The sequence below is a fragment of the Hyla sarda genome, unplaced genomic scaffold, assembly GCF_029499605.1.
Source record: "Hyla sarda isolate aHylSar1 unplaced genomic scaffold, aHylSar1.hap1 scaffold_1330, whole genome shotgun sequence".
In the NCBI taxonomy this organism is placed as follows: Eukaryota; Metazoa; Chordata; class Amphibia; order Anura; family Hylidae; genus Hyla; species Hyla sarda.
In genome coordinates, this window is record NW_026607956.1 from 17403 (window position 1) to 35400 (window position 17998).

A 17998-nucleotide genomic window follows, 5' to 3' on the forward strand; every position below is an offset into this window, starting at 1 on the left:
TGACGGTCTCAATGCGGAACCCACACACCCCAGGCACGGACATCTCGACCTTCCTGAAGCGCTTCTGCACCGTGGTGAGGGAGCCCACCCGCATCCTGAACTCACTCGGATACTGGACCTGCAAGTGGTCTGTGGTCGTCAGACTCAACAAGAACCCTGCTTCTCCAGACGGACTACAGCACCTGCCAACGACATTTTCCTTGGGCAACTCCACAGGACTTATCTTCTACCCGGACATGCCGCAGACCTGCAGGAGATGTGGCAAGATGGGCCACGAGGGCAAGGACTGTACGGAGGATGCCTGCAGGTATTGCCGTGTGACAGGTCACACGACCAAGGACTGCCCCAAGAGCAAGACCTGCAACCTCTGCGGACTGGCAGCCCACAGCTACAAGGACTGCCCCCAGAGGGAGAGAACATGGGCATCTGTGGCAGCGAGAGCACCGAAGCCAGCCCCAGCTCCGGAGCCAACACCACGGATGGCCAAGCCGACCAAGGAGGGTAAGAAGGCGAAAGCCACCACCCCTGCCCCGTCCCGCCCCTCCCCTGCCCCTCCCGCCCCATCCCCTGCCCCTCCCGCCCCATCCCCTGCCCCTCCCGCCCCATCTCCTGCCCCATCCCGCCCCACCCCTGCCCCATCCCGTCCCACCCCTGCCCCATCCCGTCCCACCCCTGCCCCTCCTGCCCCATCCCGTCCCACCCCCGCCCCTCCTGCCCCATCCCGTCCCACCCCCGCCCCTCCTGCCCCATCCCGCCCCACCCCCCGCCCCCCGTACCCCACCCCGGCCCACCCCTGCCCCCCGTACCCCACCCCGGCCCACCCCTGCCCCGTCCTCCCCTGCCCGGCCCACCCCTGCCACGTCCTCCCCTGCCCGGCCCACCCCTGCCCCGTCCTCCCCTGCCTGGGCACTCTCTCCTGCCCCCCGCCCCACCCAGCCTCCTTTCTCTCCTGGCCCAGCAGCACCTAACCCCCCTCCAGCTGCTGGTGCCCGCCCTTCGGAGGACTTTCCTGTGCTTCCTCCCCCAGGTACCATACAGAGGAAGAGGAAAGGAAGGGACAACGTATCAGAAGAGTCCCACAAAAGAAAGATAATCGAGACCTGCGAGACCCCTCAAGCTTCAGATGAGGAGGAGGAGATGGAGCAGGTCTGCGAGAGCCTTGAGGCTTCAGAAGGAGAGGAGGTGATGGAGCAGGCCCAAGTGGAGCAGGTCCAAGCAGAGCCAGTCCAAGCTCAATCTATGGAGGAGCTGCTGCAGGACCCAGAGGTTAAGAAAATCCTGGACACTCCGTCCAACACGGTCTATGACGAGTTCTTGGAAGGGCGCTACGAGAAGCCACAGGAGCCGACAGGCGCCAGAGAAGAGGACCCGTCCGACCAGACTGGTAACTAGTATCAGAACTAACCTCTCTTTTTATTCCCATGGCTGATCTCAACATCTTCTGCATTAATGTGAGGAGTATTAGAGCTTGGTTTAGATTTCAGACTGTTCTTACGTTCTTAGATTCCCAGAGGTGTGATGTTTACATGTTGCAGGAATGTGCTTTGTCTGCTTCTAGGTCTTACAACCATCTGGCCAGGCAGTGGCCTCACGGCCCTTCCTACTGGTCTGGTGGGGGCGACAATAGGTCTGCGGGGGTGGCCATCCTGATCAGGGGAGGTAACTTTGCACTTGATTCCGTCCGGGAGCTCGTCTGTGGCAGACTTCTTGTCGCAGACGGTTCCTGGGCGGGTGAGCCCGTGCGGCTCATCAACGTGTATGCCTCCCCTGAGAGGGATGTCCGACTGGAGGTTCTCCAGGCCCTGCGGGCTGAACTCGCCACCACTAGAGCAGTAGTGTTGGGTGGTGACTTCAACTGCCCCATTGAGGTGGACGGGCGCAGTTCTGGCACATCCGCCAACCTGGACGTGACGTCTAAACTGCTGATTGAGATGGTGACGGAGGCATCCTTGCAGGACGTTGTCGGGTCCATCGGGAACGGCTCCGTAAACTATACGTGGAGCCGCCCCGATGGCTCGCTCCGTTCTCGGATAGACTTCATCTTCACTTCGAGAGCAGTCAGAAAGGTGTCGTACTCTATGGTCCCCTGCTTCTTCTCTGACCACAGGGCCATTCGATTCCGGGGGACTCTGGGCCATGGATTCCCACCTGGCCCGGGCTCCTGGAAGTTGAATTGTGCCCTGTTGGAGCAGAGGGAGGTCATGGAGGAACTTAGGGATGCTTACCTTGTATGGCGAAATGACAAATGTCTGTTCAAGTGCATCAGCGATTGGTGGGAATATGTTAAAGTCGAATTCCGTTGTTTCTTTCAGGCAAAAGGCAGACAACAGGCGTGTGCGAAGAAGTGGGACTTGAGGAAACTGCAGCGCGAGCTGCGGTCCCTGCAGGACCTGCTCCAGTGTGGCTGGGACGTCAGGGAGGAGCTGGAGGAGACCAAAAAGAGCTTGAAAAGGCACTTTGAGGAGGAATCCAAGCGAATCGTCTTTCGTTCCAAGGTGGAGAACCTGGAGAAGGGTGAGAAATGTAACTCTTTCTTTTTCAGGAAGCTCCATGCCGGCCACACGCCCCTGACTGAGCTACGAGATGAGACCGGACACATGAGGAGCGGCAAGGAGGAAGTGATGGGGGTCGTCCACGACTTCTACAGCAACCTCTACGCCCCCAAGTCATCCGACCCCGAAGCCGCCGAGAGGTTCCTGTCAGGTGTCACTAACGTTGTTGATCCCGCAGGTGCGGCGGCTATGGACGATCCCTTGACGGTGGGGGAGCTGCTCTCTGCCGCTAAATCCTTTAAGCCCGGCAGGACCCCGGGCAGTGACGGTCTCCCGGCCGAGCTCTACGTAGCGCTGGGTGACCTGATCTGTCCGGACCTGTTGGAGGTGTACGAGGAGATGGTGGTGGGGGGCAGAATGCCTCCGTCGTTGAGGGAAGGGATGATCACGATCTTGTATAAGCGGAAGGGGGAGAGATGTGACCTGAAAAACTGGCGTCCCATCTCTCTCCTGAACGTGGACTACAAGATCCTCGCCAAGGTGCTGGCCAACAGGCTGAAACCTGTCATGGGGCAGATCGTCCATCCGGACCAGACCTGCAGCATTCCTGGCCGCAGGATTGCCGACAGCCTTGCCCTTGTGAGAGACACGGTCCATTACATCCAGGACCGCGGGGGCCGCGCCGCCCTGGTCAGCTTAGATCAGGAGAAGGCGTTCGACCGTGTCTCCCACGCATTCATGGACAGGGTTTTGCGCAGGCTGGGTCTGGGGAAGATGTTTTGCTCTTTTGTTAACGTTATGTATTTTGACATTTACAGCACGGTGTTGGTGAACGGCTGGAAGACTGACCCCTTTCCTATTCTTTCAGGGGTTAGACAAGGCTGCCCTCTTTCACCTCTCCTTTTTGTTTGTGTTATAGAGCTCTTCGCTGAGACTATCCGGCAGAATGGAGAGATCAGAGGGATCACCGCACCAGGACCAGATCGCCACGAGGTCAAGTGCTCGCTCTACATGGACGACGTGACCGTCTTCTGCGCTGACCAGCGTTCGGTGACTGCACTCGTCCAGACCTGCGAGGACTTCGGCAGAGCTTCGGGGGCAAAAGTCAACTGCGGGAAGTCGGAGGCCATGCTCTTCGGGGAATGGCACCTGGCTTCTTCCGCCCCCTTCCCCTTTACTATTAAGCCGGACTTCATTCAAATTCTTGGAGTCTGGTTCGGGAAGGAAGGAGCGGCCCTTAAGTCTTGGCAAGACCGACTAGGAAGGATAAACTCGAAGATCGGACTGTGGAGCTCCAGAAAGCTCACGATGGAAGGCAAGGCACTTGTCCTGCGGAGTGAAGTTTTGCCTGTGCTCCAATATACCGCACAGGCCTGGCCTCCCCATACCACCGTTTGCAAGGCCATCACCCGGACAGTGTTTGGCTTCGTCTGGGGCAAAATGGACAGAGTCAAGAGGACCGTGATGTACAAGGAACCCCGCAAGGGTGGGAAGGGAATACCCGACATCCCCGCTCTGCTGAGGGCCTCCTTTGCATGTGTCATGGTGCAGCGGACTCTTGTTGAAAAGACTGGCTCAGCGGGCAGGTCCATGTCTCGCTTGCTTCTCATGCCCCTCTGGAGACAGCTGGGCTGGGACAAGTGGGACAGCTCCATCCCTTACAACTGGAACACTCCCTGGTTCTATGGGGATGTTGTCCGGTTTGTGAGGGAGCACCAGCTGGAAGGACTGAAACCCGACCTATGGAAGCCGAAGACAATCCACAAGCTCATCCGAGCTAAGGACTTGACCGAGCTGGTTCCGGGACTCCCCGCAGCCACTGCAGAGACAGTTTGGAACAATGTGGCCTCAAAGCGGCTTACCAATGGACACAAGGACTTGTCGTGGATGGCCGTCATGGGAGGTCTCTCTCTCAGGTCATTCATGCATGCCCGCAACCTGTGCAAGACCCGGTACTGCCCCCGTTGCCCCTACGTGGAGGAAACATCTTTCCACGTGTTTTGGCAGTGCCCCTTTGCACAGGGTCTGTTGGACGCCCTAGAACAGGAACTCAGAGACTCAGTGCCCAGGAGCTGCCTATCGTACCATTCGGTGCTTTACGGCCTGTTCCCTGGGACCCACGACGTGGAGGCCATCCAGGAGGCCTGGCGCCTTATGAACTGTTTTAAGGACGCAGTGTGGCTTGCCAGGAACCGCCTCGTGATCAACAGGGAAAACATGTCCGTCCGGGACTGCCGCAGGTTCATCAAGAACCTGCTTAGAGACTATTCCATCTTGGACAGCTCGGCCGTTGATGAGGAAGAAGAGGAGTGAAGACCCCTCTCCTTCTCCCATGTCTCCCTGAAGATACAGCCCAACAGTTTGGCCCTGTGATGCGCCCCCTCCCTACCCCCACATAGTCGCCCACACCCCTACCCCGATCACAGATTGTATTATTTGGTTTTTGTTTGATCTCTCGTGCCTTTATATTGCAGGATTGAGCTGAATGTTAGAGTAGCATGGTGTGCGATGTATAGCTTAGGGAACCTTTGCTGTGTATTGTACTATCATGCTTTGTGTGACTGTAATTTATTGTACGACTTGTAATGACTGAACGGAAAATAAAGCTCTTTCAATCAAAAAATCTGTTCTTATCAGTTTAATATCTGATACGTCCCCTATCTGGGGACCATATATTAAATGGATTTTTGAGAACGGGGGCCGATTTCGAAGCTTGCTTCCGTCGCCCTATGCATTGACCCGATATGGCAGTATCTTCGGGTACAGTGCACCACCCCCTTACAGGGTTAAAAAGAAAGATTCCTACTTTCATTGCTACCTGCTTGCTGGCTAGCCAGCTAGCCAGCCCTGTGGGCCTTGCTGCTGCAGCCAAAAAACAAAAGGTGGTGCTGCTGCTGCTGCTTCTGCTGCTTCTGCTTGTGTCTGGCCGCTGTTGGAGCGTCCAGGCACAGGACTTCTGCTGCTGCTGACTAAATGGCCTCCTTAATTGGATCATTTGAGTAGCCAGCACACCTGTGCAGGTAGGGCATGACATGATAGGCAGCTGCCTTGATAGCGGGTGGGTGCTGAATGTTCCTAATTGACAAAATAAGATTAATGCTTATGAAGAAATATAAAATCTCATCCCTTCCCCAATATCGCGCCACACCCCTACCCCTTAATTCCCTGGTTGAACTTGATGGACATATGTCTTTTTTCGACCGTACTAACTATGTAACTATGTAACATAACATGGGGGGGGGGGGGGGGTCTCCTGGCTGTTCACACAGGTGTGTCATTGCTGTACATTGACCATGCATTGCTTCTGTGGTATTGCAAAGGCAAAGACAAATGCTTCCAGCCATCCATTGCACTAATGGATTGGTCATCAGCTGGCTGTCTATGTCCCGCATCAATATAGACCAAAGTACAGAGGGTTAGGCTATGCTATTGTGCACCTACCTGATGCATCAGAAGGTGCGAGGCCCTTGCTAAATTCTGTGCACAGACTTTGAGATCTATACTTTAGACTGTATCTAAACCTGCTCCAACATGGACTGACATTCTGGCCTACTTTCAGCCGATGCGACTTGTCTGTCGCTGAACAGTCGCTTTTTATGTATTCAGCACCTATGTATAATGTTGTAAAAATGCTCTAGAAGCTAAAGTCGCAGAAATGTCACACATATTTGGCCTGCAACTTTCTGTGCGACAAATTCAGACAGGAAAAATCAGTATAAATCCTTAGAAAATTATCCCCCAGTGTCTCCATCTGCTGGCGGTATTGAATAAGCATTGCTGCACTGATGGGGTATGCATTAGACGAAAAAAAAGAAGAAAAAGAAGAATAATACGCCCAGAAAAGAGGCGAAAAGGAGAAAAACGTAAAAAAACGTGAAAAAAAAGTAAGAGGAAGAGAAGGGAAAAAAAGGTGGAAATGGGTTTAAAAGTGATTTCGGCGGAGAAATATATATATATATATATATATATATATATATATATATATATATACGCGCACACACACACATATATATAAACGTATTCTCCGTTGAGATATTGCAGCCGCTGCTGTGTCCAGGCCCAGGAGCCTTAGCACTGTGCTGTGATGTCACTCAATACCACTGACATCACTAGGTGTAAACAACATCTCTCCTTTGCTGTGTATGTGACTATGGAGCTGTTTGGTGATGTCGTCTATTATGGCCTTCATAGAAGCAACAGGAGATTGTTGCATCCATCTAGAACCCTCAGAACTACAGTGCTATGATGTCACTGACTTCCACAGGCCTTGCAGAGTTTAAACAACAACAACCCAGCTTTGTTGTGTATGTAACCATAGGGATTTGTGATGTCACCTAGAACCTTCACAGCAGCGACAGCTTTATGAGGAGCATCAGCACTGCTCTGCCTGAGCAGAACCATCACCGCCATAGGTTGTCAAATAACCCGGATTTAACCCACACAGGTAAGTCCAATGGGGTGCAGGCATGTCCTCTATGCTTACAGCTTCCCGTGGGTGTTGGTTTGATACCGTTTGGGGACAGCCAAGGAGGCATCTGCAGGCAACAAAGGTAGGTGTGTGCTTGTGTGTGTGTTTCCTATGCAGATCCTAAGCCCAGTGTCACATGCAAGTAGGAGGAGTAAGAAGGGTTCCTGGCAAATCCGGGTTATGGATTGCATTTAAAAAGGCCCCGTGGGAGTGCAATGGGCCCCTGTCTTGCTGCTTAGCAATAATGGTATGGGTTTAGGTTCTGCTGTGTGTACTGGTGGTTGACTGCCCCCCAGCCCAGAGTGTGCATGGAAAATTGTCTGGCAGCCTCCCTGACAGCAAGCAGTGATAGTGCCCATGAAGGGGACTGTCACGATGCCGGCTGGCAGGTAGTGGATCCTCTGTGCCAGAGAGGGATTGGCGTGGACCGTGCTAGTGGACCGGTTCTAAGCCACTACTGGTTTTCACCAGAGCCCGCCGCAAAGCGGGATGGTCTTGCTGCGGCGGTAGTGACCAGGTCGTATCCACTAGCAACGGCTCACCTCTCTGGCTGCTGAAGATAGGCGCGGTACAAGGGAGTAGGCAAAAGCAAGGTCGGACGTAGCAGAAGGTCGGGGCAGGCAGCAAGGATCGTAGTCAGGGGCAACGGCAGAAGGTCTGGAAACACAGGCAAGGAACACACAAGGAACGCTTTCACTGGCACTAAGGCAACAAGATCCGGCAAGGGAGTGCAGGGGAAGTGAGGTGATATAGGGAAGTGCACAGGTGAACACACTGATTGGAACCACTGCGCCAATCAGCGGCGCAGTGGCCCTTTAAATCGCAGAGACCCGGCGCGCGCGCGCCCTAGGGAGCGGGGCCGCGCGCGCCGGGACAGAACAGACGGAGAGCGAGTCAGGTAGGGGAGCCGGGGTGCGCATCGCGAGCGGGCGCTACCCGCATCGCGAATCGCATCCCGGCTGGCAGCGGAATCGCAGCGCCCCGGGTCAGAGGACGTGACCGGAGCGCTGCCGCGGGGAGAGTGAAGCGAGCGCTCCGGGGAGGAGCGGGGACCCGGAGCGCTCGGCGTAACAGTACCCCCCCCCTTGGGTCTCCCCCTCTTCTTAGAGCCTGAGAACCTGAGGAGCAGACTTTTGTCTAGGATGTTGTCCTCAGGTTCCCAGGATCTCTCTTCAGGACCACAACCCTCCCAGTCCACTAAAAAAAAATTTTTCCCTCTGACCTTTTTGGCAGCTAAAATTTCTTTGACCGAGAAGATGTCCGAGGAGCCGGAAACAGGAGTGGGAGGAACAGATTTGGGAGAAAAACGGTTGAGGATGAGTGGTTTGAGAAGAGAGACGTGAAAGGCATTAGGGATACGAAGAGAGGGAGGAAGAAGAAGTTTATAAGAGACAGGATTAATTTGACACAAAATTTTGAAAGGACCAAGATAGCGTGGTCCCAACTTGTAGCTAGGGACACGGAAGCGGACATATTTAGCGGAGAGCCATACCTTGTCTCCAGGGGAAAAAACGGGGGGAGCTCTTCTTTTCTTATCCGCGAACCTCTTCATGCGTGATGAAGCCTGTAAGAGAGAATTTTGGGTCTCTCTCCATATGATGGAAAGGTCACGAGAAATTTCATCCACAGCGGGCAGACCAGAGGGCAAGGGAGTAGGGAGGGGGGGAAGAGGGTGACGGCCGTACACCACGAAAAATGGGGATTTGGAGGAAGACTCAGAGACCCTGAAGTTATACGAGAATTCGGCCCATGGGAGGAGATCTGCCCAGTCATCCTGGCGGGAGGAAACAAAATGTCGCAAATAATCACCCAAGATCTGGTTAATCCTTTCTACTTGTCCATTGGACTGGGGATGATATGCAGAAGAAAAATTTAATTTAATCTTGAGTTGTTTACAGAGAGCCCTCCAGAATTTAGACACGAATTGGACGCCTCTATCCGAGACAATCTGCGTAGGCAACCCGTGAAGACGAAAAATGTGTAAAAAAAAATTGTTTAGCCAACTGAGGCGCAGAAGGAAGACCAGGAAGAGGGATGAAATGTGCCATTTTGGAGAATCGATCAACGACCACCCAAATAACAGTGTTGCCATGGGATGGGGGTAAGTCAGTAATAAAATCCATACCAATCAGAGACCAAGGCTGTTCGGGGACAGGCAGAGGATGAAGAAAACCAGCGGGCTTCTGGCGAGGAGTCTTATCCCGGGCACAGATAGTGCAGGCTCGCACAAAGTCCACAACATCCGTCTCCAGAGTCGGCCACCAATAGAAGCGGGAGATGAGTTGCACAGATTTCTTGATACCCGCATGACCTGCGAGATGGGAGGAGTGACCCCATTTGAGGATTCCGAGGCGTTGGCGAGGAGAAACAAAGGTCTTTCCTGGAGGAGTCTGCCTGATGGAGGCAGGAGAAGTGGAGATCAGGCAGTCAGGTGGAATGATGTGTTGCGGAGAGAGTTCAACTTCTGAGGCATCCGAGGAACGAGAGAGAGCATCGGCCCTAATGTTCTTATCGGCAGGACGAAAGTGAATCTCAAAATTAAATCGGGCAAAGAACAGAGACCACCGGGCCTGGCGAGGATTCAGCCGTTGGGCAGACTGGAGGTAGGAGAGGTTCTTGTGGTCGGTGTAGATAATAACAGGAGAACTTGATCCCTCCAGCAGATGCCTCCATTCCTCAAGTGCTAATTTAATGGCTAGAAGCTCTCGATCCCCGATGGAGTAGTTCCTCTCCGCTGGAGAGAAGGTCCTAGAGAAAAAACCACAAGTGACAGCATGCCCGGAAGAATTTTTTTGTAGAAGAACAGCTCCAGCTCCCACTGAGGAGGCATCAACCTCCAATAGGAAGGGTTTGGAAGGGTCAGGTCTGGAGAGGACGGGAGCCGAAGAAAAGGCAGACTTGAGTCGTTTAAAGGCGTCTTCTGCTTGAGGGGGCCAGGACTTGGGATCAGCATTTTTTTGGTTAAAGCCACGATAGGAGCCACAATGGTAGAAAAATGTGGAATAAATTGCCTGTAATAATTGGCGAACCCCAAAAAGCGTTGGATAGCACGGAGTCCGGAGGGGCGTGGCCAATCTAAGACGGCAGAGAGTTTGTCTGGATCCATCTGTAGTCCCTGGCCAGAGACCAAATATCCTAGAAAAGGAAGAGATTGGCATTCAAACAGACATTTCTCAATTTTGGCATAGAGTTGGTTGTCACGAAGTCTCTGAAGAACCATACGGACATGCTGGCGGTGTTCTTCTAGATTGGCAGAAAAAATTAGGATATCGTCCAGATATACAACAACACAGGAGTATAACAGATCACGAAAAATTTCATTGACAAAGTCTTGGAAGACGGCAGGGGCGTTGCACAGTCCAAAGGGCATGACCAGATACTCAAAGTGTCCATCTCTGGTGTTAAATGCCGTTTTCCACTCGTCCCCCTCTCTGATGCGGATGAGGTTATAGGCGCCTCTTAAGTCCAATTTAGTGAAGATGTGGGCACCTTGGAGGCGATCAAAGAGTTCAGAGATGAGGGGTAAGGGGTAGCGGTTCTTAACCGTGATTTTATTAAGACCGCGGTAGTCAATGCATGGACGTAGGGAGCCATCTTTTTTGGACACAAAGAAAAATCCGGCTCCGGCAGGAGAGGAGGATTTACGGATAAAGCCCTTTTTTAGATTCTCCTGGACATATTCGGACATGTCAAGAGTCTCTGGGGCAGAGAGAGGATAAATTCTGCCCCGGGGTGGAGTAGTGCCCGGGAGGAGGTCGATAGGGCAATCATAAGGCCTGTGAGGAGGTAGAGTCTCAGCTTGTTTTTTGCAGAAAACATCCGCGAAGTCCATATAGGCCTTAGGGAGACCGGTTACTGGAGGAACCACAGAGTTACGGCAAGGGTTACTGGGAACCGGTTTTAGACAGTTCTTGGAACAAGAGGACCCCCAACTCTTGATCTCCCCAGTGGACCAATCCAGGGTAGGGGAATGAAGTTGAAGCCAGGGAAGTTCAAGGAGAATTTCCGAGGTGCAATTGGGGAGGACCAAAAGTTCAATCCTCTCATGATGAGATCCGATGCTCATAAGAAGGGGCTCCGTGCGGAAACGTATGGTACAGTCCAATCTTTCATTATTTACACAATTGATGTAGAGGGGTCTGGCGAGACTGGTCACCGGGATGTTGAACCTGTTGACGAGAGAGGCCAAAATAAAATTTCCTGCAGATCCAGAGTCCAAGAAGGCCACTGTAGAGAAGGAGAAGGCAGAGGCAGACATCCGCACAGGCACAGTAAGACGTGGAGAAGCAGAGTAGACATCAAGGACTGTCTCATCTTGGTGCGGAGTCAGCGTACGTCTTTCCAGGCGGGGAGGACGGATAGGACAATCTCTCAGGAAGTGTTCGGTACTAGCACAGTACAGGCAGAGGTTCTCCATACGGCGTCGTGTCCTCTCTTGAGGTGTCAGGCGAGACCGGTCGACCTGCATAGCCTCCACGGCGGGAGGCACAGGAACAGATTGCAGGGGACCAGAGGAGAGAGGAGCCGAGGAGAAGAAACGCCTCGTGCGAACAGAGTCCATATCTTGGCGGAGTTCCTGACGCCTTTCGGAAAAACGCATGTCAATGCGAGTGGCTAGGTGAATAAGTTCATGTAGATTAGCAGGAATTTCTCGTGCGGCCAGAACATCTTTAATGTTGCTGGATAGGCCTTTTTTGAAGGTCGCGCAGAGGGCCTCATTATTCCAGGACAATTCTGAAGCAAGAGTACGGAATTGTACGGCATACTCGCCAACGGAAGAATTACCCTGGACCAGGTTCAACAGGGCAGTCTCAGCAGAAGAGGCTCGGGCAGGTTCCTCAAAGACACTTCGGATTTCCGAGAAGAAGGAGTGTACAGAGGCAGTGACGGGGTCATTGCGGTCCCAGAGCGGTGTGGCCCATGACAGGGCTTTTCCGGACAGAAGGCTGACTACGAAAGCCACCTTAGACCTTTCGGTGGGAAACAGGTCCGACATCATCTCCAGATGCAGGGAACATTGGGAAAGAAAGCCACGGCAAAACTTAGAGTCCCCATCAAATTTATCCGGCAAGGATAAGCGTATCCCAGGAGCGGCCACTCGCTGCGGAGGAGGTGCAGGAGCTGGCGGAGGAGATGACTGCTGAAGCTGTGGTAGAAACTGTTGTAGCATAACGGTCAGTTGAGACAGCTGTTGGCCTTGTTGCGCTATCTGTTGTGACTGCTGGGCGACCACCGTGGTGAGGTCAGCGACAACTGGCAGAGGAACTTCAGCGGGATCCATGGCCGGATCTACTGTCACGATGCCGGCTGGCAGGTAGTGGATCCTCTGTGCCAGAGAGGGATTGGCGTGGACCGTGCTAGTGGACCGGTTCTAAGCCACTACTGGTTTTCACCAGAGCCCGCCGCAAAGCGGGATGGTCTTGCTGCGGCGGTAGTGACCAGGTCGTATCCACTAGCAACGGCTCACCTCTCTGGCTGCTGAAGATAGGCGCGGTACAAGGGAGTAGGCAAAAGCAAGGTCGGACGTAGCAGAAGGTCGGGGCAGGCAGCAAGGATCGTAGTCAGGGGCAACGGCAGAAGGTCTGGAAACACAGGCAAGGAACACACAAGGAACGCTTTCACTGGCACTAAGGCAACAAGATCCGGCAAGGGAGTGCAGGGGAAGTGAGGTGATATAGGGAAGTGCACAGGTGAACACACTGATTGGAACCACTGCGCCATTCAGCGGCGCAGTGGCCCTTTAAATCGCAGAGACCCGGCGCGCGCGCGCCCTAGGGAGCGGGGCCGCGCGCGCCGGGACAGAACAGACGGAGAGCGAGTCAGGTAGGGGAGCCGGGGTGCGCATCGCGAGCGGGCGCTACCCGCATCGCGAATCGCATCCCGGCTGGCAGCGGAATCGCAGCGCCCCGGGTCAGAGGACGTGACCGGAGCGCTGCCGCGGGGAGAGTGAAGCGAGCGCTCCGGGGAGGAGCGGGGACCCGGAGCGCTCGGCGTAACAGGGACCTTGTTGGGCCCGCCCCTTTCACGGTTATCGCTTCTCGGCCTTTTGGCTAAGATCAAGTGTAGTATCTGTTCTTATCAGTTTAATATCTGATACGTCCCCTATCTGGGGACCATATATTAAATGGATTTTTGAGAACGGGGGCCGATTTCGAAGCTTGCTTCCGTCGCCCTATGCATTGACCCGATATGGCAGTATCTTCGGGTACAGTGCACCACCCCCTTACAGGGTTAAAAAGAAAGATTCCTACTTTCATTGCTACCTGCTTGCTGGCTAGCCAGCTAGCCAGCCCTGTGGGCCTTGCTGCTGCAGCCAAAAAACAAAAGGTGGTGCTGCTGCTGCTGCTTCTGCTGCTTCTGCTTGTGTCTGGCCGCTGTTGGAGCGTCCAGGCACAGGACTTCTGCTGCTGCTGACTAAATGGCCTCCTTAATTGGATCATTTGAGTAGCCAGCACACCTGTGCAGGTAGGGCATGACATGATAGGCAGCTGCCTTGATAGCGGGTGGGTGCTGAATGTTCCTAATTGACAAAATAAGATTAATGCTTATGAAGAAATATAAAATCTCATCCCTTCCCCAATATCGCGCCACACCCCTACCCCTTAATTCCCTGGTTGAACTTGATGGACATATGTCTTTTTTCGACCGTACTAACTATGTAACTATGTAACATAACATGGGGGGGGGGGGGGGGGGGGTCTCCTGGCTGTTCACACAGGTGTGTCATTGCTGTACATTGACCATGCATTGCTTCTGTGGTATTGCAAAGGCAAAGACAAATGCTTCCAGCCATCCATTGCACTAATGGATTGGTCATCAGCTGGCTGTCTATGTCCCGCATCAATATAGACCAAAGTACAGAGGGTTAGGCTATGCTATTGTGCACCTACCTGATGCATCAGAAGGTGCGAGGCCCTTGCTAAATTCTGTGCACAGACTTTGAGATCTATACTTTAGACTGTATCTAAACCTGCTCCAACATGGACTGACATTCTGGCCTACTTTCAGCCGATGCGACTTGTCTGTCGCTGAACAGTCGCTTTTTATGTATTCAGCACCTATGTATAATGTTGTAAAAATGCTCTAGAAGCTAAAGTCGCAGAAATGTCACACATATTTGGCCTGCAACTTTCTGTGCGACAAATTCAGACAGGAAAAATCAGTATAAATCCTTAGAAAATTATCCCCCAGTGTCTCCATCTGCTGGCGGTATTGAATAAGCATTGCTGCACTGATGGGGTATGCATTAGACGAAAAAAAAGAAGAAAAAGAAGAATAATACGCCCAGAAAAGAGGCGAAAAGGAGAAAAACGTAAAAAAACGTGAAAAAAAAGTAAGAGGAAGAGAAGGGAAAAAAAGGTGGAAATGGGTTTAAAAGTGATTTCGGCGGAGAATATATATATATATATATATATATATATATATATATATATATATATATATACGCGCACACACACACATATATATAAACGTATTCTCCGTTGAGATATTGCAGCCGCTGCTGTGTCCAGGCCCAGGAGCCTTAGCACTGTGCTGTGATGTCACTCAATACCACTGACATCACTAGGTGTAAACAACATCTCTCCTTTGCTGTGTATGTGACTATGGAGCTGTTTGGTGATGTCGTCTATTATGGCCTTCATAGAAGCAACAGGAGATTGTTGCATCCATCTAGAACCCTCAGAACTACAGTGCTATGATGTCACTGACTTCCACAGGCCTTGCAGAGTGTAAACAACAACAACCCAGCTTTGTTGTGTATGTAACCATAGGGATTTGTGATGTCACCTAGAACCTTCACAGCAGCGACAGCTTTATGAGGAGCATCAGCACTGCTCTGCCTGAGCAGAACCATCACCGCCATAGGTTGTCAAATAACCCGGATTTAACCCACACAGGTAAGTCCAATGGGGTGCAGGCATGTCCTCTATGCTTACAGCTTCCCGTGGGTGTTGGTTTGATACCGTTTGGGGACAGCCAAGGAGGCATCTGCAGGCAACAAAGGTAGGTGTGTGCTTGTGTGTGTGTTTCCTATGCAGATCCTAAGCCCAGTGTCACATGCAAGTAGGAGGAGTAAGAAGGAATCCTGGCAAATCCGGGTTATGGATTGCATTTAAAAAGGCCCCGTGGGAGTGCAATGGGCCCCTGTCTTGCTGCTTAGCAATAATGGTATGGGTTTAGGTTCTGCTGTGTGTACTGGTGGTTGACTGCCCCCCAGCCCAGAGTGTGCATGGAAAATTGTCTGGCAGCCTCCCTGACAGCAAGCAGTGATAGTGCCCATGAAGGGGACCTTGTTGGGCCCGCCCCTTTCACGGTTATCGCTTCTCGGCCTTTTGGCTAAGATCAAGTGTAGTATCTGTTCTTATCAGTTTAATATCTGATACGTCCCCTATCTGGGGACCATATATTAAATGGATTTTTGAGAACGGGGGCCGATTTCGAAGCTTGCTTCCGTCGCCCTATGCATTGACCCGATATGGCAGTATCTTCGGGTACAGTGCACCACCCCCTTACAGGGTTAAAAAGAAAGATTCCTACTTTCATTGCTACCTGCTTGCTGGCTAGCCAGCTAGCCAGCCCTGTGGGCCTTGCTGCTGCAGCCAAAAAACAAAAGGTGGTGCTGCTGCTGCTGCTGCTTCTGCTGCTTCTGCTTGTGTCTGGCCGCTGTTGGAGCGTCCAGGCACAGGACTTCTGCTGCTGCTGACTAAATGGCCTCCTTAATTGGATCATTTGAGTAGCCAGCACACCTGTGCAGGTAGGGCATGACATGATAGGCAGCTGCCTTGATAGCGGGTGGGTGCTGAATGTTCCTAATTGACAAAATAAGATTAATGCTTATGAAGAAATATAAAATCTCATCCCTTCCCCAATATCGCGCCACACCCCTACCCCTTAATTCCCTGGTTGAACTTGATGGACATATGTCTTTTTTCGACCGTACTAACTATGTAACTATGTAACATAACATGGGGGGGGGGGGGGGGGGGGTCTCCTGGCTGTTCACACAGGTGTGTCATTGCTGTACATTGACCATGCATTGCTTCTGTGGTATTGCAAAGGCAAAGACAAATGCTTCCAGCCATCCATTGCACTAATGGATTGGTCATCAGCTGGCTGTCTATGTCCCGCATCAATATAGACCAAAGTACAGAGGGTTAGGCTATGCTATTGTGCACCTACCTGATGCATCAGAAGGTGCGAGGCCCTTGCTAAATTCTGTGCACAGACTTTGAGATCTATACTTTAGACTGTATCTAAACCTGCTCCAACATGGACTGACATTCTGGCCTACTTTCAGCCGATGCGACTTGTCTGTCGCTGAACAGTCGCTTTTTATGTATTCAGCACCTATGTATAATGTTGTAAAAATGCTCTAGAAGCTAAAGTCGCAGAAATGTCACACATATTTGGCCTGCAACTTTCTGTGCGACAAATTCAGACAGGAAAAATCAGTATAAATCCTTAGAAAATTATCCCCCAGTGTCTCCATCTGCTGGCGGTATTGAATAAGCATTGCTGCACTGATGGGGTATGCATTAGACGAAAAAAAAGAAGAAAAAGAAGAATAATACGCCCAGAAAAGAGGCGAAAAGGAGAAAAACGTAAAAAAACGTGAAAAAAAAGTAAGAGGAAGAGAAGGGAAAAAAGGTGGAAATGGGTTTAAAAGTGATTTCGGCGGAGAAATATATATATATATATATATATATATATATATATATATATATATATATATATACGCGCACACACACACATATATATAAACGTATTCTCCGTTGAGATATTGCAGCCGCTGCTGTGTCCAGGCCCAGGAGCCTTAGCACTGTGCTGTGATGTCACTCAATACCACTGACATCACTAGGTGTAAACAACATCTCTCCTTTGCTGTGTATGTGACTATGGAGCTGTTTGGTGATGTCGTCTATTACGGCCTTCATAGAAGCAACAGGAGATTGTTGCATCCATCTAGAACCCTCAGAACTACAGTGCTATGATGTCACTGACTTCCACAGGCCTTGCAGAGTGTAAACAACAACAACCCAGCTTTGTTGTGTATGTAACCATAGGGATTTGTGATGTCACCTAGAACCTTCACAGCAGCGACAGCTTTATGAGGAGCATCATCACTGCTCTGCCTGAGCAGAACCATCACCGCCATAGGTTGTCAAATAACCCGGATTTAACCCACACAGGTAAGTCCAATGGGGTGCAGGCATGTCCTCTATGCTTACAGCTTCCCGTGGGTGTTGGTTTGATACCGTTTGGGGACAGCCAAGGAGGCATCTGCAGGCAACAAAGGTAGGTGTGTGCTTGTGTGTGTGTTTCCTATGCAGATCCTAAGCCCAGTGTCACATGCAAGTAGGAGGAGTAAGAAGGGTTCCTGGCAAATCCGGGTTATGGATTGCATTTAAAAAGGCCCCGTGGGAGTGCAATGGGCCCCTGTCTTGCTGCTTAGCAATAATGGTATGGGTTTAGGTTCTGCTGTGTGTACTGGTGGTTGACTGCCCCCCAGCCCAGAGTGTGCATGGAAAATTGTCTGGCAGCCTCCCTGACAGCAAGCAGTGATAGTGCCCATGAAGGGGACCTTGTTGGGCCCGCCCCTTTCACGGTTATCGCTTCTCGGCCTTTTGGCTAAGATCAAGTGTAGTATCTGTTCTTTTCAGTTTAATATCTGATACGTCCCCTATCTGGGGACCATATATTAAATGGATTTTTGAGAACGGGGGCCGATTTCGAAGCTTGCTTCCGTCGCCCTATGCATTGACCCGATATGGCAGTATCTTCGGGTACAGTGCACCACCCCCTTACAGGGTTAAAAAGAAAGATTCCTACTTTCATTGCTACCTGCTTGCTGGCTAGCCAGCTAGCCAGCCCTGTGGGCCTTGCTGCTGCAGCCAAAAAACAAAAGGTGGTGCTGCTGCTGCTGCTTCTGCTGCTTCTGCTTGTGTCTGGCCGCTGTTGGAGCGTCCAGGCACAGGACTTCTGCTGCTGCTGACTAAATGGCCTCCTTAATTGGATCATTTGAGTAGCCAGCACACCT

The 17998-nt window shown here is 51.8% G+C and overlaps 3 non-coding genes and 1 pseudogene across 3 annotated transcripts; all 4 read left to right on the forward strand.

Moving 5' to 3' along the window:
* Positions 1-5094: 5094 nt before the first annotated feature.
* On the forward strand, positions 5095-5268 carry LOC130305754 (U2 spliceosomal RNA; annotated as a pseudogene).
* Positions 5269-12990: 7722 nt separating this feature from the next.
* Positions 12991-13181, forward strand: LOC130305763 (U2 spliceosomal RNA). The gene has a single exon (XR_008855200.1). It is a non-coding gene; the product is annotated as a U2 spliceosomal RNA (small nuclear RNA).
* Positions 13182-15277: 2096 nt separating this feature from the next.
* Positions 15278-15468, forward strand: LOC130305726 (U2 spliceosomal RNA). The gene has a single exon (XR_008855172.1). It is a non-coding gene; the product is annotated as a U2 spliceosomal RNA (small nuclear RNA).
* Positions 15469-17569: 2101 nt separating this feature from the next.
* Positions 17570-17760, forward strand: LOC130305753 (U2 spliceosomal RNA). Its single transcript, XR_008855197.1, has one exon. It is a non-coding gene; the product is annotated as a U2 spliceosomal RNA (small nuclear RNA).
* Positions 17761-17998: the final 238 nt, after the last annotated feature.